This window comes from Sciurus carolinensis, chromosome X (genome assembly GCF_902686445.1).
Source record: "Sciurus carolinensis chromosome X, mSciCar1.2, whole genome shotgun sequence".
Classification (NCBI taxonomy): domain Eukaryota; kingdom Metazoa; phylum Chordata; class Mammalia; order Rodentia; family Sciuridae; genus Sciurus; species Sciurus carolinensis.
In genome coordinates, this window is record NC_062232.1 from 24,436,275 (window position 1) to 24,459,535 (window position 23,261).

General features: G+C 35.3%; 1 protein-coding gene and 1 non-coding gene across 8 annotated transcripts in view; both read right to left on the reverse strand.

Moving 5' to 3' along the window:
- The window catches only part of Tab3 (TGF-beta activated kinase 1 (MAP3K7) binding protein 3), a 58,927-nt gene that overhangs the window by 33,771 nt on the left and 1,895 nt on the right, over positions 1 to 23,261 (reverse strand). For 3 of the 7 annotated variants that reach the window (XR_007106456.1, XM_047536741.1, XM_047536742.1), the window contains exons 2-3: positions 5,881 to 5,981; positions 2,065 to 2,151 (exon numbers count right to left, since the gene is read on the reverse strand). The exons of 2 other annotated variants lie outside the window; for them this stretch is intronic. The gene's annotated coding sequence lies outside the window, so the exon portion shown is untranslated. Of the gene's footprint in view, positions 1 to 1,687; positions 1,813 to 2,064; positions 2,152 to 5,880; positions 5,982 to 23,261 lie in introns of those variants that run through there. 2 more of the 7 variants (XM_047536743.1, XM_047536745.1) reach the window with 2 other exon arrangements.
- Trnat-cgu (transfer RNA threonine (anticodon CGU)) lies at positions 3,312 to 3,386 on the reverse strand. Its single transcript has one exon. It is a non-coding gene; the product is annotated as a tRNA-Thr (tRNA).

Sequence of the window (23,261 nt, forward strand, 5' to 3'; positions counted from 1 at the left end):
GTGAGGAAATTTGAGACTCAGAGACAGTAAATAATTTGCCTGCTGTCACAATGTTAGCAAGTAGCAAAGTTAGAAATACAAACTTGAAGTCTCAACTTTTAACCACGATTCTCTCATACTGCTGGCTACCTGGTAAGACTCTTATGATGTCATAACCATAAAAGACAAGTTAAAGCAGAACTTGCTTCCTTTAAAACAGAAGAATATTTGTACTAGACTGAATTTTTCCAGTTAAACAGCAACAAGGTATGGCTGATACTGAAGCAAAACAAAAGAGATTTCACTGACAAAGGGTTAGAGTTTCAGGATTACTTTTGGTTCATATATATGAGTTCTACCAAATAACAGATTAGGAAACAATAAGTGCTATTTTCCCTAAATGAGTCTTCTAAATAATATATATATATATATAGAGATAGATAGATAGATAGATAGATAGATAGATACTAGGGATTGAATTCAGGGGCAGTCTACCACTGAGCCTGGCCCTGAACCCTTTTTTATTTTTGAGATAGGGTCTCCCTAAGTTGCTCAGGGCTTCCCCAAGTTGCTGAGGCTGGCTTTGAACTTGTGATCCTCCTGCCTTAGCCTCCCGAGCCGCTGGGACTACAGGCATGTGCCACCACGCCCAGCAGCCTTCCAAATAATTTCTAAAACAATCATCCTATACGATAATTCATTACAGTGGAAACCATTTTGAAATTGTCACAATATTCACTACATCTATCTCAAATTCTGTTATATTCTCAAAAGAGAAATGAGGCCCAAATAACATTTATATTAAAATAGTAATCAAAAACATTTTCAAATTAAATAACCCCCAACAAATAGAAGCATAATCAGATTTCATTTAACTGTAACACCACCCCGAATGAATATCTATTTGTCAATTGCAACCTACACATAGAAATATTTATAGATATGCACAAATATGTTGGTAGTAAACACACAGAATCCCAGCCAAGACGGGAAAGAAGGAACAATACCCCAGTTTTCTAACAGCATTCTCTAATAAAAGGAACCAGGGCCCTATAGAGAAATGGCTGATTCTAAAACAGGGTCAGGAAATACACAAGATAAGTCTGGGGCATCTTGTAGTGCCAGAGAGTATGGAAGTACTCAAATGAAACTCTACATCATCTTCAACCACAAGAATGGAATCCTGATTAGAATAAGTTATACTTCATGTATGTATACTATGTCAAAATACATTCTACTGTCATGAATATCTAAAAGGAACAAATTTTTTAAAATATCCATGACCACAGGGACATGGCAAAACAACACAGGAGCCAACTGAAGGATCTCCCAATGGCCAGAGCTGGAAAAACTGGAACATGAAAACAAATAAAATAAGTGTTGGATTAAAATTCAAGCTGTAAAAATAAACATCCATAAGCCCATACTGATATAAAGAAATGGTTAAATAAATGGGCAAATGGGAGATGAATTTCTGACACTGAAGTATTCCAAATAATTTATTTATGTGGATCATTTACCCAAGGAGAAGGAGCATAACTTCCCAGTCCTTAAATGTGCACTGTTGGTAGTACGTACTCTTGATATGATGGGATTAGAATGTCAAAAGGCACTTTATCTTTGTGGTCTTCTCAAAAATTCATAACTCCATTCTAACCATGAGAAAAACATCTGACTAATCTCACCTGAGGCATATTCTACAAAATACCTGAGAAGTACTCCTCAAAACTGTCCAGGTCATCAAAAACAAGGAAAGTCTAAGAAATTATCACAGCCAAGAGAAGCCTAAGGAGACATAACAACCAAATGTGATGTGGTTTCCTGAATGGAATCCTGAAACACACACACACACAAAATACATTAGATTAAAAACTAAGGAAATCAGAATAATATGGATTTTAGTTAATAAAAATGGCTTAGTATTGGTTCATTAATTGTAACAAATGCATCAAGCTAATGTAGGCTATTAATAATAGTGGGAACTGGGTATAGGATCTATGGAGACTCTCCATATCAGTTTCTCAATTATTCTGTAAAATTAAAACTGTTCTAAAAAAGAAATCTTTAAAATTAGAAAAAAAATACCTCAATATGGTCTATGAACCCTGGCATAGGAGTTTTTAAATTCACATCTCCAGCTCTGAAAGTGCTTCTTTTCAGTAGTCTAGAAATCTGCAAAAATGAAAAGATAATTATCCTTTGTTAACTTCCCAACTCAATATGGAAAATGACAAAAACTAGTAAACTTCTGGTGCCTGAAAGTAACAGCAGACAGGATGCTAGACCACACTTTCACGACAGGTGGCTCTTTCCCAAGTATCATCACAAGCTGAATCTTCTACTTTTCTTTTAGATCAAAAATTCTTCTATAGTAATTAAGTTCTACATTATTCCATAGAAGAAAGTCACAGTTCAAAAAGGCAAAAACATAGTCCACTGCTTAACTTCTTAAGGCATTTGTGGCATACTTGGTTGGAACTTACATGCTGAACCTTCTATTCTATTTAGAAATGATTACGCCTGAGCCTATAATGTGGGCATATAGTTTGTAACTGCATAGGTGAAATAGTATATAACATTTTTTAAAATGCTGACTACTATACAAACTGTTTTTGTCCTGTGAAAAGCAATTTATATATACAAGTAACTATTCATTTATTTTGACAAATAGTCATACTCTCTCCACCATTTGGAGGTTACATGCAATCTCAGTAAACCTAGTAATACAATGTTAATGTTATCATTTTAGGGCAAATATTGGCTTACATCAGGATTATCATGCATACAAGTTTCTAACTCATCTACTGGGTAAACTTCATGTTACAACCACAGTAGAGTTAAAATAACATACCATTTATAACCTATATTTTTGGCATTTTCTATACTTTTTAGTACTTGTTAACTTCTCACTTTATCCTGAATAATGTACAAAAAATAAACTTCAAGTGTGAGCAAAAATTACTGCTCACCTATCTGAACACTGTTTCTACCATGCATACCTTTTTCTACTTTCTGATATGACAATGCAAAACCTATCCCACAATCATGTTATTTTTACCATGAACCTCAATGAGCAGCTTTCTCCCCTTCTTAAACACCTACAGATCACTTTGTATTTATCACCACTTTTAGCACTTGAAATAATACATTAACGTTGAATTTTTCTCTAGGTTTTATCAATATAAATCTTGAAAATAAGAACCAAATATACTCTTTTGATGACTGTCTTGTACATAATAAATGCTCAGAATAAATGACAAAAAATAGGACTTGAAATGGAAATCTAATTTGTTCTCCAATATTTTTGTTGGGTTCATTCTTTTGGTTTTTTTTGGGGGGGTGCTAGGGATTGAACCCAGGGCCTTGTGCTTACGAGGCAAGCACTCTACCAACTGAGCTATCTCCCCAGCCCCGTTGGGTTCATTCTTAAGGGACATTATTTAAAAAGAAAGGACAACCTATTAGTGATATATGCCAGAGGCAGATCATCTCCACATTTTATTACTTAGTAGTGTTTTTCTAATGTTGGATTGTGACCTTTTACTAAGTTATATAATAAATTTACTAAATGATGACCACTCTTTAAGAAAAAAGGGAAACAAAATAGTATTAAAGAATTACATACATAGAAACAATATGTACTAATTCAAAATCCTTGTTTTCAGGTAGATGCATATATACGAGATCATGATTAATATGTATTCCTACTCCGGGTTGCTTTGAGAAATATTTAGAATATGGTGAGGAATGATGTAAGTTGAGAGGTGAGGTGTGAGGTATTGTAAAAGAAAAACATTTACTACCTTTTCTGTTTCTTTCTGAATAGATGGAAGTTGCAATCCCTGTAGATATGCAAACAAACAGCTTAACTCTATGCTATGAATTTTTGTGTGACTTTCTCTCAGTCTAGATGTGTTCATGTAGATCTCTCATGTACATATAGGAGGCTCCTGTCTTCTAATACATCTAAGAAATCAAAAAAGTGGGTAATTGGTTTCATTAACTCAGAAATTTAAGTTCTGTGGGAATTTCCTAGTGGAAGTGTTTGAAAGATTAACAAAAATGCCATTTGAAACCATTTATTTAACAACTTCTAACCTGATGATATTCCTGAATTCACTGTTCATTCATTTAATAAAATCTGAGCTGATACAACCATAGAAATGAAAAGTTGTACCCCCTTTGCATACAATGAATCAAAATGCAATCTGTAAAAAGAAAAAAAAATTTTTTAAGAAAACAATCTGAGCTGAGAAATATGGGAGGCCCAAGCCCTAAAATGAGAGAAACACACTAATAGTTACAGCAGAGTGGTGTTTATTTCTGTAAGTACTCAAAAACAGAATTAGGGTAGGACAGACAGAAGGAGATCTGAGGAAAACTTCATGGAAGAGATGACATCTAAGCTGGATTACGAAGAGTAGGTTTTGTTTTCTGCTTTAATAAAAACAACAGAATTATAAAGCTGGAAGGAACTAATACATCATTTAATGCAGTGGTTCTCAACCCAGGGTAATTTTGTCCTATAAGAGGCATTTGGCAATGTCTAGAGCCATTTGTGGTTGTCATACTGGGGGGCGGTACCATTGGCATCTGGTGGGGGAAGAGGTCAAGGATGCTCCTAAAACATTCCACAGTCCACAAGTAGTCCCTGTTGACAAAGAATTAACTGGCCCAAAATGTCAACAGTGCTGAAGCTAAGAAACCCTGAACCTAATCCCAATAAAAACCTCTGGTTTATACAAGAAGAAAACTGAAGGCTAGAAAGGTTTGAAAACTTGCTAAAAAGACAAGATGACTGAACAGGCCACATAACATCTCATCCAGTGTGTAATTCAGAACACACACCCATGTATGTTATACTAGGAAACAGATGTTTAAAAAAGCAGGAACATTTTCATAAGGTGGAAAAACAAACTAGAAATCAAAGCCTATATTCTTAGAGTTTCTTGATACCAATCTTCCAATAGCCCAAATCAAGAACTATAGTTAGGATACCATTTTTAAAAATTATGCCCTTATTTATTTATAATAACAGTGAATTTACCCTTTGTTCAATTTAGTTACTGAACATCAATTTTTTTATAGATGGACACAATACCTTTATTTTATTTATTTATTTTTATGTGGTGCTGAGGATCAAACCCAGTGCCTCACATGTGCTAGGCGAGTGCTCCACCACTGAGCTACAACCCCAGTCCTGAACATAAATTTGAGATATTAAAAAATTACAATAAGGACTAGGAAGCTGAGCCAAGCACAGTGGTGTATACCTGTAAATCCTTGCTACTTGGGAGGGTGAGGCAGGAGGATCACAAGTTTGAAGTTAGCCTGGGCAACATAATAAGACAATGTTTAAAAATGAAAAGGGCTGGGGATGTAACTCAATGGTAGAGCACTTGCACAGCATGCTTGATGTCCTGGATTCAACCTCTCGCACCACAAAAAAACAAAACAAAAAAACAAAAAGTAAAAAACTAGGAACGTGGAAAATCTGCATATACACATGTGCAGTTATTCTTGGTGGGAGGTAGCTATTTATTGGGGGATATCTTTCCAGATCCACCCACTCCAACCAATAGGGATCTGGTCCCTAGGCAGGATTAGCCCCTTTTATGCAAAACCAACTGCTAAAATTACCTTCCATTCTCTGGTGAAGTTTCTAATAGCGAATGAACTGTCAGAAGAACTTGTACCTCCCACTGCTGAAGAGCAAGTAGCAGCTGCTTAGCATCCTGATTTAAGGCCTATATCTACACAAATGAAATCACATGGACATCATCTTTTTTTCTTGCTCTTGAGTAAATGAAGAGTAGACTGGACAGGGGAGGGGTGTAAACATGCAACCTGCTAACAGTCACATACATTCGTTTTCAAAAAAGATATATGTACATTCCTTACCTCCAATTTTACAATTGATGAAACTTCAACTAAGACACCTTGTTTAGTCTGACATGCTACAATTCACGGTGAAGACGTGAAGAAAAACTGAAGACACAGTCCTAAAAAAGGAAGGCCAAAGAGATAAGACTCCAACTATGAAAAGTTTAAAAAAGAAAGCATGAGCAAGTGATACAGTGTACAAATAAAAAGGTCATAAAAATGCAAGCAGTTGTTTTCCTACACGAAATTTCAGTGAATGAAGTTTATGTTTAATCAATGCTAAGATAAAATTTTCCTGGCGGACTGAGCCACCCTGCTTCCCTCTCAGTCACCTCTAGTGCCTAAGGCAGAGCTCCAAATGGCAGAGGGCACAAAAAAGGTTTGTTGAAATTCTGCCTTCAGAGAAAGCTAGTAAGAGGAGCTTTAGTTACATCCCTGGCAAACCGTCAGGGGTCCCTGCAGCTTCCCAAGATATACTAGTCATTAAAATTTAATGAGTTTGATTACAAAACTGTGCTGGAGCCCTTTTAGGGCCTTAGGTCTTTAAAATTTAAATGACTCCACAGTGAGACTGACTTAGGCTCTGGTAAAACACAGGACTTTTTAAATTCCCACACTGCAAGCAAGAACCACACCCTCACTGCAAGCCAGCAGCAGTAAAGAAGGTATGCCATCTTTTCTTACTGTTTTTTTCTCTGCTACTCTATGCCCCCCCATAGAAGGATAGCTGCTCATTCAGGACTGGGAGAACCTCCCATAATCCAACCCACTAAATCCCTAATCTACCACACAGGAATGACTTTAACTTCCTGAAGAATTAAAAAGTTAATTTACCATAATCATTAATAAACTAATACAGTTTTAGTTTTAAAAAAGGAAAGCAGAGTCTTCAGTTTTACAATTAGGGATTTTAATAACTTAAGAACTGACTAGATATTTCATGTTAACCAAGCAGCCCTAGTAAAAAAGGAAAAAAGTTCTTCCATCTAGAAAAATTTCAGCTAATAATGGCGGAAGTGAGCAAATTAGAACAATCATAACTTTGCCACCTTTAATTAGGTAACTAATTCACCTACTCAGTCAATAGATGATAGAACCACTAAGTAAAGAGTTGACCTTCAATGAAAAGATTAAGCTGTCCACCTGAACACTCTCATAAATCATGGCAATACTTAAAGTAAAATGACCAGACATTACATATCTCTGGATGTGACATAATATGAAATGACAGCAAGTACTCGTATTTACTCCTCCAAAAAAGTATAATCTAAATGTAATTAAGCATATAGTTATAATTACCAGTCCACATAAAATACAAAGGATAAAGGAACAAGTTAACACCCTCCCCAGGATGGACATCTGAGGATAAATAAAAGCAGAAGGGGTTGGTATCATTTACAAGAGAATAAAGAAAGATTTAACTGAGGAAACTTGAATATGGACTAAAGTGCGATCTATGTTATTTAGGAATTATTATTAGATGTGTTGTATCTGATAAGGACATTGTAGTTTTGTAAAACATGTTTTGTTTTAGAGGCATATTAATTTAGAGGTGAAATTATGTCTTGAATATGCTTTAAATTCTCAGCAAAAGTAAAGGAGTAAGGAGATGATGAAACAAGTATAGTAAAATGTTGATAACTACAGCATCAGAAGTTCAATGAACTTTTTATTTGTGTATAGTTGCAAATACTCACAATTAAAAGTAATCAAAAATAGTCCTTTAAGGAGAAAAAAGTAGTATATTCAAAATAATTGCTAGAGATACAAAGCTAAGAGGGTTCTTCAGCCAGTTCAGAGGTAAAATCTTTAAAAAACCAACACCAGTTCATTTAAATATTTATTCAAAACTGCAATAAGTAATAAAGCAAGAAGTGTGAAGGCCATGCCCTGTCCTGAAACTTCTCTTGAGCTGGTGAAAAAGTGCACACTCCGGAATCCTGATGAGAAAATTCACAAAAGTAGAGTTGGATTCAGTAAAACAAGTTTACTTAAGAAAAATAAAACAGACAAAAGAAAAGATGCAAGATTAAACAGTAAAAAGAGGGAAAACACAAATGTCCTACATGAGGAAATTCAAAAGATTTTGGTATAAATCGTAGTTCTATCAACATTTCAAAGCAGGACAGATTTGTGAGCAGGAGGGGGGGAATCTAATGAATGAACTTTCAAACAAAAGAATCCTTAGGGATAAAGGTCATAGTTCTCAAGAAAAAAATGGAGTGGTACTAAATTTGAGGAAGAGGCTTTATACCCTAAAACATGTAGTAACTGAACACTGCATGATTGAATATGCTCCAAATTAAATAAGGGCATTTGACGTTATAGGTCTAATGTAAGATAACTAATTGTTTGAGGCTGTCATTCAAGGGAGTAGCAAGAATGTTGAAAACAAGATGTGAGCAGCACCGAGAAGCAGAAGCACTTCAGAAGTACAAGAGCACTGACACTACTGCTGGGAAAAGGTCTGAGGCAGGTCAGCTTTTGGCCCTAAGACTCAGAAGGACAAAGCAAACAAGATTTTGGTTAGGATTTCATCAAGAATGATTGAAGAAGCAAAAAAGGAAGACTTACAGAAGGTATCTAGGAAGGGTGTTAGTAAAGAAGTATGAGATTAATCACACTTCTGTCACAAATGCATTAGAAAAAAAAAGAGGCAACTTCGTTAGAACTGGAAAATGGAGGCATATCTGAAGAGAGGAAAGAGAACTACACAGGTAGGGATGAAAGAAGACAAGTGACAAAGCAAGCTTTCCAACAGGGCAGAGGTTGACAAATTCAGAGCCAGTGGGGCTATGTTCTAGAAATGGGGTGTGGTGGGGGACAGTGAGAATGGGATATGAAGGGATATTCTCCCAATTGTCTCTATCTTTAGGACATGACTCATGGGGTCATGATACATGGTTTACAGAAAGAAGAAAGCAGAGAATGAAAAAACTGGGAGTCAGGGAGTGTCTGTGGGTCATTATAGCTGAAATAAAATGTGTAATAATAATAGACAAAGAACATATACAATTCTTCAGGTGTGGAACCATGGGCAAGATACTTACACTCTCAGGCCCTGTGTCCTAATCCTTTGTTTAAAACCACACCTAATTATCACATACTTACTTCAGAGGCTGCTGTGGGAATCAATTTACACAGAAGGAAAAAGTTTATAATTGGTAATGTACCATATTTATTCATTAGGTTGAGAGCATTTACATGGCAGCAAATTTAAGAATCTCATCAGAACTGCCTCTTTCTTCTATTTTACAAGGACAGATGTATATTATACCCACATACAAGTACATTAAGAAGTTATGAGGGTAAAAGGGTAAATAGAAAAATATTCTTTTCAATGAGAGGGGAAAAAATTTAGTTGATATTATGCATACCAATTTCAATAGCAATTAAGAGATATTTCTTATTATGAGAATCATCTTAGACCACTGTAACTGATACTTCAGTAAACTTATCCATTGGTCAAGGACTAAAAATTATTCAAGGTTATAGAGGCTCAAAATGTTGCTGAGTACTCACAAAATAATGTACTTATATTTATACAAATACACAAAATATGTAGCTTTTTTAAAATATTTTTATTAGTTATTGATGAACATTTATTTATATGCAGTCCTGAGAATCAAATCCCATGCCTCACACATGCTAGGCAACTGATCTACCACTGAACCACAATCCCAGACCCAATGTGTAGCTTTTTAATAAAAAATGTGGGCTGGGAAGATAGCTCAGTCGGTAGAGTGCTTGCCTTGCAAGCCCAAAGCCCTGGGTTCGATCCCCAGCACCACAAAAAAATAAATAAATAAATAAATAAAAATAAAAAAAAATAAAAAATGTACCTAATTATACAAGTGAACACAACTATTTAAAACAAAGTTCATATGGAACTAGAGAACAAGTCTCAGGTCTTAGAAGAGTGACAAAGTCACTGACATTTATAAGTAAATTCTGCCCAAAAAGAGCCAACAAGAAGCCTCCCTATCTTGGTTATAGAATATGAGGTAATATGAATCAACCCTCCCACTGAGATAAGCAACAGAGTTGGACAAAATATAAGAAATGACTTTCTTCAAAGGGTCAAAGAATTAACAGGACAGTGCTTTCAGATTCATTAAAGGACTGGAATTCAAAAAGGTAAGCTCAGCAATCTAAAAGAAGAAGTTAGAGGTTCAACTGTCTCTGATAGTTTGGCTCTGGAATGTCCCCCAAAAGCTCATGTGTTGAATAATTATTTGGTCTCCAATGCAACAATGTCCAGAGGTGGGTATTTTGGGAAGTGAGTAGATCATGAGAGCTCTGACCACATCTATGGATTAACACACTGATAGCTGAATGGACAAGTAGGAAATGATGGAAACCATAGGCATGTGGGGTGTGGTTGGAGGAAGTAGGTCACTGGGAGTGTGTCAATGGGGATAAAACTTATTCCTGGCCCCGCCCCCAATGTCATAAGTTGACAGTTTTCCTCTTCCGTCCTGTTCCGCTGTAATGTTCTGCCTCATCTTAGGCCCAGAGCAATGGAACAGATGACCATGGAAACCTCTCAAACTGTGAGCCAAAATAAATCTTTCCTCCTTTAAGTTGTTCTTGTCAGGTATTTTAGTCACAGCAATGAAAAGCTGACCGGCACAGACAGCCTGATAGATCAGAGGAAAAAGCCTCTTCTCCCATCTTCAGGTTGGAACCCTTGAAGGGCTTAGAAATAAGGGTAAAACAAAAATTAATCTGTCCATACACTGAATGTAATATGATCGTGAGTCATCTGGTTGACCAAGGAAAATCTCAAAAGTTGTGATTTGATTAAGTAATCCTGGGATCTCTCAAGCAGATGAAAACACACACACACACACACACACACACAATCCTTTCTGAAATATTTTGTCTTAAATGATTTCTCAAATAAATAAAATTGCATATACAATGACCAGCATACAATTAGAACATGAGGAGACAAGTTAAGATGACTGAAAGCCAAAGAAAAAAAACAATAAAAACAGAATCACAGGGACTCCAAGTATTGGAATTATCAGGCATTGATTTCAAATTATACTTATTATATTGAAGATAATCAAAACATAAAAACATCAGCAACAAACTAGAAACCATAAAAAGTGACAAAATACAGTTGTGTCACTTGATAGGCATACATTTTGAGACATGCACCATTGTGCAAATATTACATAGGGTACAAAGTAGGCTGATTACAACATCACTAGGCAATATACTCTTAAGGGCCCTCCATCTTATGTGTGGTCAATCATTGGTGGAAATGCTATACAGCATATGACTGTGGATCTTAAAATGAAGAGAGTAATTGTTACTAAAAAAATGCAAAAATTAAAATTAATTCAAGGAACAGATTTAACAGCTGACACAGTTAAGACAATGAACCAAAAGACAGATTGAAGAAGGGCTCAGAATGACAAGAGAGGGATGTAAGAAACATTAGGATTCAGTGAGATGGTCCCATATCCAATAGTTAATTGGAATCCCAGAAGGAAAAGAGAATGGGGCAGAAGCAGTATTTGCATATATGAATATTTTCCAAAAATGATGAAAGGCGCCAAACCACAGACTTAACAATCTCAATGAATTCCTAGCTGAAAAATCAAAAAAGGAAAATTTAAATGCATCCTTAGAAGGTAAAAGACTACTTTCAAAGATACAACAGGTAGACTGACAGCTTAGTTTTCAACAACAAAAATGGAAGCTGTAAGAGGAAGAAAAAGAAAATAATTGCCAATCTAGTATTCCACTGCAGAAAATATACTCCAAGATTGAAACTGAAATACATCTCAAATAAAAACAGAGTTAACATTCAGTGGATCCTCACTAAGAAATCATAGTACAAAAGAAAACTGACCCAAGAAGAGAGTGTCACAAATGCAGAAAGGAATGAAGAACCACGAAGGTATAAATGAGCATGTAAAAAATCTAAAGGAACACTGATTATACAAAAATGTCTTGTGGTATTTAAAATATAGAGAGAAATAAATACAGGTAAAAAACAACATGTATGTCTGGAGGTAGGTAAATGGAACTAAGGTTTTAATGTACTTGCTTCAACCAGGAGGAAGGTCAAAGTACCTCTTAACACTAGACTTTGATACATGCTGGACTAGTTATTCCAGGGTAATAACTATTAAAAAAAGAATAATTATGAAGAAGAAAAAGAAGACAATGACAATGAAGAAGGAGACTGTAAAAATATAAAAATCAATGGAAGAAAAAAGGAACTAGCAGAGCTAGAGGAATAAAAATGCTCTACTTAGTTCCCAAATACCAGTATTTATATTAAATTTAAAGAGATTGATTGTTACAAAAAGAGAATGACTATCACACTAGATTAACAAAAAAATCTACAAATGTATATTCTATTTTCAAGAAACCCATCTGAAACCTAAGAACACAGAAAGGTTAAAATAGAAAAATATGTATCATGTAAACAGCCACAATAAAGATGGAATAACTATACTAGTTTCAGATAAAATAGATATCAAAGAAAAAGCATCATTAAAGAGTCACTCCATAATGATAAAAGGTTTAAATTCACCACAACAAACTAAATTTGCATGCACATGATAAATGGCCTCCAATTACATACAAAGCAAAAGTTCAAAAATTACTAGAGGAAATACACATGCATCAGTGTCACATTGGAAGATTTTAAGATATCACTCTCAGTAGTTAAAAGAATAAGCAGACTAAAAAATCAGTAGGAAATGAGATCAGTGGGCATACTTATACTCTATAAGGTTGTATCTAAAAACTGCAGAATATATGCTTTTCAAGTGCTTATATATTAATAAAAACTGACGACTTGCTGAGCCAAAAGTAAGCCTCAAGAAATTTTAAGACTGCAATCACTCAAAGGAGTTCTCTAAAATGTGATAAAGCCACAAACCAACTACCAAAAATACACAGAAAATTCTCGTTACTAGAAATTAAGACACACTTTTGAATAACTCATAGATCAAAAAAACTAGGGTGGAAATTAGAAAGTAATATGAAATTAATAATGAAAATGTTACATATCAAAAATCATGAGATGCTGGTAAAGCTATACTTGAAAGTGAAATGTGGTTTTAAATGTGTCAGGAAGGGGGCTGGGGAGATAGCTCAGTCAGTAGAGTGCTTTCCTTGCAAGCACAAGGCCCTGGGTTCGATCCCCAGCACTGCAAAAAAAAAAAAAAAAAAAAATGTGTCAGGAAGGAAACAGGATGCAAACTAATACCTAACTACCCATCTCCATTAGGTAGGGAGAAGGAAAAAAGAAAGCAAAAAATCCCTAAAGAAGTAAAAGGAAAATAAATATAAAAACAGATCTTAAGATAGAAAAACATTCATACAGAAGAATCAACAATGTTGAAAGTTAGTTCTTGGGGAAAACCATTTTAACTGCTAAACCTCTAGTGAAATTATTCATTAAAAATAGAAGGATCTGGGCAGTGGCACACACCTGTAATCCTAGTGGCTCAGGATACTGAGGCAGGAGGACTGCAAGTTCAAAGCCAGTCTCAGCAACTTAGCAAGGCCCTGAGCAAATTAGCAAGATCCTGTCTCAAAATTTTTAAAAAATGCGTATATCCAGTATCAAGAATTTTAAAAGTACCAAGAGAAATGAAAACAAATGTCTAGACAAAAATATGTACACAAATGTTCATTGCAGCATTATACATAATTGTTCAAAAGGGAAACAACCCAAATGTTCATCACTGATGAACAATGTAGTATATGCATACAATGCAATATTTGGCAATAAAAAACAAATGAAGTATTGACACCTACTACAACATAGGTGAACCTAGAAAACACTATGCTAAGTGGAAGCATCTAGCTTTTTGCATGATACCACTTATATGAAATCTCATAAGAGGCCAATCTACAGAGATAAAGATTTGTGATTACCTAACACTGAAGGGAAGGAGAGAAAATCAGAATGACTACTAACAGGTGCCAAAATTCTTTTTGAGATGATGAAAGTATTATAAAATTGACTGTGATGCAGCTGTTAAACTTTGAAAATAATAAAAACTAATAACTGTATACTTCATTTATTTTTGGTACCAGAGATTGAAGCCAGGGGCACTCAACAACTGAGCCACACCTCCAGCTTTTTTTAATGTATTTTATTTAGAGATGGTCTTGCTGAGTTGCTTAGTGCCTCACAAAGTTGCTGAGGTTGGTTTTGAACTTGAGATCCTCCTGTCTCAGCCTCCCAAGTGGCTGGGAATACAGGCATACAACACTGCACCTGGCTATAAAACAAATCTTCCAGAGAATGAAAAAAACATGTATTTCCTTAATTCATTTTACAAGGCTATCAAAATATGACAAGGACAGCATAAGAAAACAAAACTAAAAGTCAATCTCATTCATGGACAAAGATCCAAAATTCCAAAGTAAAATTAAATAAAATGTGATATTGACCAAAGTGGGTTTATTTCTAGAATGCAAAGCAGATTTAGTAATAGGAACTCAATCAATGTAATTTAAGTTGAGGAAAAAAATCATCTGGTTATTTCAACATTAGGAAAGCATCTGTTAAAATCCAATATCCATTCATGATATAAGCTCTTAGCAAAGTAAAAACAGAATGAACTTCCTTAATCTTATAATGTCTGGGGAAAAAATTAAAGCAAACAACATACTTAGTGGAAAAATGCTAGCAGTTTTCCTTTGAGAAAGGGAACAAGACAATGATACCCACTCATACCACTTCTACTTAGTATTATATCAAAGTACTTAGCCAGCACTCTAAGAATCAAATAAAAGAATAATTAGAAAGGAATAAAACTTTCTTAACTTGCAGATCAAAAGACTGAATACACAGCAAAGATGCTAAAGACAAACATAAGTAGTAAAAGTTTAGTCAACATAAAAATATAAACATTTATAACATCAAAAAATATCACATATCTAGAAATAAAACTTTCAAAAGTTGTGAAAAATTTCCTGGAGAAAATTGTAAGCATTATTGAGAAAAATTAAGAAGGACCTAAACAAATGGAGCTGTGTATCATGTTTAAGAAGTAGAAAACAATACTATAAATATTATTTCTCCCTCAATTGCTCTATGGATTCCATGCAATTCCAATCAAAACCACAGACTGTGGGGTGCAGGGGCGGGGGTGGATGACAAGATGATACTAAAATTCATATAAAGGTACAAAGGGTCAAGAGTAACCAAGATGTTCTCAAAAAGGACAAGGTGGAATAACTTGTTATACTGACTTATATTAAGACTTATTATAAGCTTTAATAAATAAGACAATGGGGTATCAGAACAAGGACAGACAGACCAATGGAACAAAACCGAGAGCAAAGAAACAAAACCAAATACATGTGGATATTAGATTCCTCACAACAGTATGGAAAGGACAGTGCATTGGAACAATGCTATCCTGGGACAACAAGCTATCCTTATGGGGGAAAAACAGTATTGTCCCCTACCTAACAGGATACATAAAAATCAGTTTCAGGTAGATACTAGATCTGTATGCAAAAACCCAAACCATAAAGCTTCTGGAAAGTGAGAAAATATCCTCAACACCATGGGATAAGGAAATATACTTTAAACTGAACCTGATACCTGGCTTAAACATAAAGGAAATTATTAATTACATTGAAAATGAGAACTTCAGATTATAAAGACACATTAAAAATGAAAAGGCATGCCACACAATGGGAGAATATATTTGCAAACAGCAAGGACTCATTTCCAGTTTATAATAAAGAACTCCTATAAATCAGCAAAAAAGGCAAGGAGTACATGGCACATTTTCTTAAATTCTACCCCTAATGGTTATTAAGGCACAAGCCTCTACCTGGAAAATTTAACTATAAATACTGACACACACTCTGAGATTTACTGAGTAAAAACTTTTAACTATATATTCACATTTTTTAAAACTTTTCAAATGCTGTAACTTCAATAAACAAGTTCTCCCATTCCTTCTCCAGTCTGAACACTAAGAGAAATAATTATCATTGAAAAGTCTAGTTAAGAAATCTTTATCTACTCTAAGGTCACAAAGACATTCTCTTAAAAACTGTGAGCTACTGCAACAACATCCATCAACAATATATACAGTGAAATATCTGCACGTGGAATAGTATACAGCAGAGAATGAATACAACTACAAGCAATACAGATCTCATTCACAATTCTGCACAAAAGAAGTTAGACACAAAAGAGTACAGTAGGATTCCATTTATATAAAGTATAAAAGTAGGTAAAACTAATCTAAAAGTAGTCAAGAAAATGGCTGAGGGTAGGGTGGCAAGCAGGATTTCTAAGTTGCTGATGACATTTATTTCTTGATCTAAGTGCTGATACAAAAATGTGCTTAGTTGGTGAAAATTCTCTGAGTTGTTCACTACTGATATTGTGTACTTTCTGCATATTAAACTTCAGTAAAAAAGTTTTCTGGTTCTTTTAAGTATGAGGGAGTACATTTTTTCTTCAAATTTGTTCAGGGAATACATAGCAAAAAAAGTTTCAAGTCCACTGCTTCAAGTTACAGCACAAAAATCAAAGGACAAAAATTTTAAAAGCAATATGCTAATTATCAAAAAGGATTTATTTTAGAGGTGTCAAACCAATTAGTAACTCTAAAATTTATATGTTGACGTGGAACTACTTAACTCCAATAGGAAAAACTGACTTAAAGCTAGATTTCGTGAAGAGTATTGATTAATAAAGATCTAAGACAAGCAACTTCATCTTGTAGGTTTTTGTTAAACAGACCAGTTTTTAAATCTTATAAATTAACTAATAAATAGATTGATACATCCGGACAAACCCCCTAGTTTTACAACTGAAAAACCAAGATCCTTTGAAGTTGGATGTTTTGTCCCAGATCATAAAAAGTTCTGAATAAGTATAAACAATTGAAGTTATTTAATTAATTTCACCCCCTCCCAATTTTCTAAGTCCTGGGGGATTTCCAGCCAGCAAGAAAGTTTATTTACTGGCAGTGTCACTCAATACAAACCATATTCAAGTGAAACATTTTCATCCAAACAACTCAAAATGAATTTCTTTGCCACCCAAGACTAATGGCCAAAAGTTATTTCTGTGGCAAAAAAGATAAGACTTTCTAAAAGTGAAGTTCATGATGTGCAGCCTAACAGATAACTTTCTGTTACACAAGTGATGATTCTGACATCAAATTTAAGTCATGAGCAATAATTTAGAATAACAAGGGTACCTACTGCATATAGTAGTTCCGAAAAAGACCCTAAAAAATCAATCATGGTCACAAACTGAAACCAAGGATTTTCTAAAAGCTCATATAAACACACAAATGTACTAAGTTACTGACATTATCTCAATACCAATTTCTTAATCAATTATAACTGAGTCCTAAAAAATTAAATTCTTCAATTCATCCCAATTCACTTGCATATATAAAATAAGAAGTACACTTAACATTTAAAAAATGATGTGCCATTTTGAAACTGAATCCATCAAAAGTGAACAGTACATAAAACAACACATTTCGTGTTGTGAAAACATAGTTTTAAATTATAAAAATGCTTTAGCCTCAACCCAAACCCTATAGGGTTCTTTCTACTATCATAGCACTCCTTTAATTTCAAACCACTAAGTTCAGTACCAAGATTAATCACTGTTCTTGTCATCCCTAAAGGAAACACCTGGTCTTTGAGAACCTGAGGAAAATTGAAAAGTAAATCAGAAAATCATTTTATAGTCACAGATATTTATTTCACCAAAAAACTGGAGATTTCAGTCAGGCACGTTGGCTCACACCTATAAGCCCAGCTACTGGGGAGGCTGAAGGAGGAGGACTGCAAGCTTAAATTTATTGCCAGAGTACATGGCAAATTTGGACGACTGTCTCTGCAAACTTAGTGTAAGTCAAAAATTATTCCAAAGTAAAAAAATGTAAAAAAAATATTTAAAAAGAAATAACTGAACCTGGCATACTCATAATCCCAGCTACTTGGGAGGATGAGGCAGGAAGATCAGAAGCTTGAGATCAGCCTGGGCAATTTAGCAAGAACTTGTCTCAAAATTTAAAAAAAAGAAAAGAAAAAAACAGAAAAGTTACTCATGTAGCTCAGTGGCAGAGTGCTTGCCTAGCATACATGAGGTCCTGGGTTTATCTCCAGTAAGCAAAAAAAAAAAAAAAAAAGAAGAAGAAAAAGAAAAAGAAAGAAAGAAAAAATGACTTAGCCAAAAACTGCCTTAAGTTGAGGAATTTATACCCCAATTTGGATCCAATCAAATGTCCACAGTCATTATGTAACTTCAAGTAATATATCTCCAGATCTGCATAAGACCTAAATGGGGGGTAGGGTGACTTCACAGAAAGGACTGTAAATGCTACCTATTTCTCTACCATTATAAAACTATCCTCAAAACGCCTTTTTAAAAAACATCATTTTGCTAGGAATGAAAAGGAAAACTCTGATACTATTCCTCAATGGAAAGTGAAGAAAAAAATTCCTATTTAAGAACAGATGTAGGTAGTGGACAGCCAAATAGAGAAGGATATTCTAGAGGTTCTAAAACTGTGAAACTTAATAAAAATAAACACATTTCTTATGTACTCACCTACTGGTCAGGGGCTGCTTCATCTGCTTCACACATAGTAACACATTTAATACTCCCAAGAACCCTATCAGGAGGACACTACTTTTTATCTACATTTTACAGATGAGAAGTTCTGTAAGTAATGGAACAGAGATTTGAAGGTAAGCATTCTGGGCAGACAGTTCATGCTCTTAACCAATGTACTATGCAGTACAGCCTTTTAAGAAGCCAAGCCAGGAAAAAGGTCCTGGCCTTCTAAAGATCAGCCCCCATTATTCACCCTATCCTCAGCCTCACCCAAATAAAACCCTCTTCCCAAGTGGGGGAGCCCTTCGTAGGGCCATGGAGGAAGAGGACCCAACTGCCATCTGAATGAGTTCATAATTGGTTAGTTTTGGATGCACTCAGTGCACATTCTTGCTGAGACACTGTTATACATAGAAGTTAGTTTTTATAGTACTATCTGTATTCAAATTCAGATATGTTGGGTTGGCCTGAGAATCTGAACACCATATGCAACATTTTTTTTCTGTGGGAAAATGGTGCTGATTTCAAAATAAAATGAAAAAAGAAAGTCTTTATAGACCATTTAGAAATTGAGGCTCCCTCTACAGAGCCTTATAGATGCCAAGATCATTAAATTTTAATAAAGGCACTGACTGCAGTTACTTAATCCAGTTTTGCTCATACATCAAAGAGACATAGCTCTTTATACTTAACATGATGGGAATGGTGCTACTGAAAAAAATTAGCTTACTATTCTATGGATTTCCTGCACTATGGCCAACTGTGGATGTATCTAACAGTTAATATATTGCTCTCACTGGTCCCCTCAATAAACTGCTTTAAAAAATTACTAGCGAGTAAACAAATACATCTTTCACAGCTACTCCCCACCAGAACAGAAGGCTATCACCTCAGAAGGTAGCTAAAGTAGTAACAGTAGAAATGATGATGACAAAGTAATAAGAATTATTAACTCTTTTTGAGCAGATACCATTGCTAGGCATGTTTTAAACACAATGCATCCTCTGGTTCACTTAATCCTCACAAGAGATACCACATTATCCCCATTTCAAAAAATGGGGAAACAGGTCAGAGATTAAGCAATTTGCCCCAGAACACAGAGCTAGTTAGTGTCAGAAAATCGCAATATTTGAACGTTTTACCCCCTAGAGAACATGTTTTTTAACCACTATACTCTGTATAATTAAAGAATTTTGTAAACTCTTTTTTTTTTTTTTTTGGTGCTGGGGATCGAATCGAACCCAGGGTCTTGTGCTTACAAGGCAAGCACTCTACCAACTGAGCTATCTCCCCAGCCCCTTTGTAAACTCTTAAAATGAACAGAGGGTCTTATTCAAATTCATTTTTTCAAACCAAAGAGTTATATGGAGAACAAAAACAAAAAGATCCATCTTGCCTTTTACTAGGAATATTTCCTTCGACCAAGCTAAGATTAAACATATTTATGGAGAACAAATGTAAAATGCATTTGGCTTTGCTTTTATCATTTTGAAATCTTTCACTTAATTGTTTGAACACCACAAATAATAGTAACATTATGTAATTCCATCAGACTAATAAAACTTTATTTTAAAATCTTCAGGTAAAACAAACACACTGTCCATATTTACCACTAAGTAAACTAGGGTAAAATAGCCGCATAAGGTCCAATACCTTTGAAAAGTTTCAAAACATCAACAAGAAAGGAACAAGATATTCCTTTCATGACAAACTAAAACTCTGTTCTGTCAACAACACTGTAAGATCTTCTTTAACAATAAACATTAAGCTGAAACAGACTGAATTTAAATTTTATTTCAAAACATGCACCTAAATTCAGAAATTCTTTTTTGACAATCTAATAAGCCTATCAGATTATTTCCCAGAAGAGCCACTGTATTCACAAAACAAACCTAATTTAGAGTAGGTAAAAGGTATGCTACCTACCACCTCATTAGGTAATTCACAAAATGCAAGCAATCTCCAACAACTTATGGGGCACAAATTGATTTTTTATATTTATTTCTTTATTAGAGCATTATAATTATACATAGTAGTTGAGTTCATTTTGACAAAATCACACATGCATGGAATTTTATTTACTCAGTCCCCATTCCCCGCTTTCCCTCTTCTCCTCCCTCCCTCTATTCTTCCTCTACTGATCTTCCTTTCATTCACTTATTTATTTTTGATTGGTGACAAGCAGATTTTTCAAATCATCTGTTTGAATCTCACATCTCAACTTCCTGGAAACAATGGTCAATGTACCCACAAAAGATTGAACGAGGTTACAAGAGAATAGCAAAACACCAAACCTATGCAAGCAATATTTCTATGGGAAAACCCATTTAGTATTCCAACTTCGATAGAAGTAACTACCCCTACCCCATTCAGTCCTGAAAATAGATAAAGGAAATCTTCCCAATCCTAACTGGGAGTCTGAACTTCCCTAGGACCACAGCCTCAGCCTCCCTGATCAAGGGAGAGCAGGAATAAAGGTATGAATGAAGTCAAAAGGCAGAGTTGGAGTGGGAGGAGATTCTGGACTAGGATGCAAGGAGATCCTGGCAAGACGCACTTAGAAGAGAAGGATGGAAGATGGGATGACAGCTGAAAAGAGAGGAAAAAGTATGAGAGTGGGGTGGGTTGGTGAAGAGGATGAGGGAACAGTGCCTGCTCCTGCAGCACAAGGGCTTTTTACAAACTTTCCTCCTTAGTGCTTAAGGACAGGGAAAAAGAGAAACCACAGTACATTGTCTTGACACTACCTCCCTCACCCTGGTTATTCTCATTCACTTCAGTGTCAACTGAGGACTAAGGGGAAGGATCCTGGTAATGGCAGGAACAGCATAGGAAGGAAGGAAGGAAGGAAGGAAGGAAGGAAGGAAGGAAGGAAGGAAGGAAGGAAGGAAGGAGAGAAATTTTAAGTAGGGAGGGAAGTGGGAGGTTGGAGAATTGGAAAAATAAAATAAAAGACCTGTCAATGAATTACACTGTAATAGATGTTCTTAAATGTTTAGGATTCAGTTTGACAGTTTCAGATATTTCATCAGATTCACTTCACTTTTAGACAAGTATCTGTGCCCATGGTAGTAATTTGAGGTTTTATTATGCAGAAGGTATTAAAATAAACTTCTAAATACATATGAGGCCATTTCCTGGTGTCTTTCTTTACATAGTGACAATATAAATCGTTTTAGGAAGGCTTTCCTCCTTGGTAAGCTCTCAGTTACATTATCACTTGTCAATTTTTTTTACCCTAGTATCCCAAATAACATGAGTCATTACCTTCACAAGTAAAGAAGTACTTTTTTTTTTTTTTGTACTTGGGATTGAACCCAGGGTGCTCTACCACCAGCCACATGCCCTTACTATTTTTTTATTTTGAGACAGGGTCTCACTTTGATGCCCAGTGACCTCAAACTTGCAATTCTCCTGCCTCAGCCTCCTCAGATGCTGGGATTACAGGCATGTGCCACGACACTGGACTACATTTAACTCATTCTTGGAAGTACAACTATAATTAAAAACTTGCTCAGTCAGACTAAAAGACTGCCTGTCAATACTCCAAGGTATTATTTAAAATCTACTCCAACACTCTGTGTAACACACATGCATGCTGCTATGTACTGAAGAACACAAGATTTCTTTTTCCATTTCTATGAGACATGACTATCTCATTAAAGGTAACCAAACAATTTACTTCTTAAAATATGGGAGCAGCAAATCCCAAATTACGTAACTTTTCTAGAAATTCCAGCCAGAGATAATTACACAGGTAAACCTGACCAAATGACCTTTTAGAGATGAGGGCCACTTAGTGTCTTTTTTTTCCGACAGTTGTTGTTCCAGTTGAACTCTACCCAGATACCCAGATGTAGGGCCTCTCTCTTGCAAAGATAAGGGCCAGGATGACAGGGCTCAACAGCACATCAGAGATGCAACAGCAGAGACCAGTGAGAGACAAAAGTGACACCCCCCACAATGTTCCTGCTCTTTCTCCAACGTCTCAGATATTGCCTGGGAACCTTTAAAGTTTGTCATTCCCATCCCCATAAGAGATTATGCTGCTTCCCATAATAGCTGCCGTATTTTCTACAAACCATGTCCTGAGTACAAAACCTTTGTACTAAATTAAAGAGAAGAAAAACAGGGTCAGCTATCAAGTACTCCACTTGCTAGAGAAGGTAAGGGTGTGTGTATATACCTTCAATGTGCCAGAAAGCAAATTCAAAATCCTATGAATAGTTCCTATTTTAATAAAGTGAAGGATCAAACAAATAAAATATCTTTTGTGTGTCGGGGGGTACTGGGGATTGAACACGGGTGATCTGCCACTGAGTTACATCTCCAGCACTTTTTATTTTTTGAGACAGGGTCTTGCTAAGTTGGCCAGGCTGGTCTCAAACTTGCAATCCTCCTGCCTCAGCCTCCCAAGTAGAAAATATCTGATCTTTGCAGCACTTTGGCATGCTGAAATAGGAGGCAAAGTTACTGAAAACACCTAAATTCCAGATAGGTCACTACCAGTTATTTGGAATTTTTTACAAATCAACAAAATTCTGAAATTCTGCCCAAATGTTACCTATAGATAGAAAATGAACACATTTGAAAAGAAAAAAAACTTAAGATTATATTGAGACAAGGACAATGAAAGTTGTCAAGATTATCAACAGAACTGAAAGGTTTCTTTGTAATAAAAATTCCCATTTTCATAAAATTTGTATCAGCACAAACTTATGCAGAATATGATAGAGCATATGCTCTAGAATCAGACATATTAGTTTGAGTTCTAGTTCTGAAATTTACCAGCTATAGGATCCCCTTA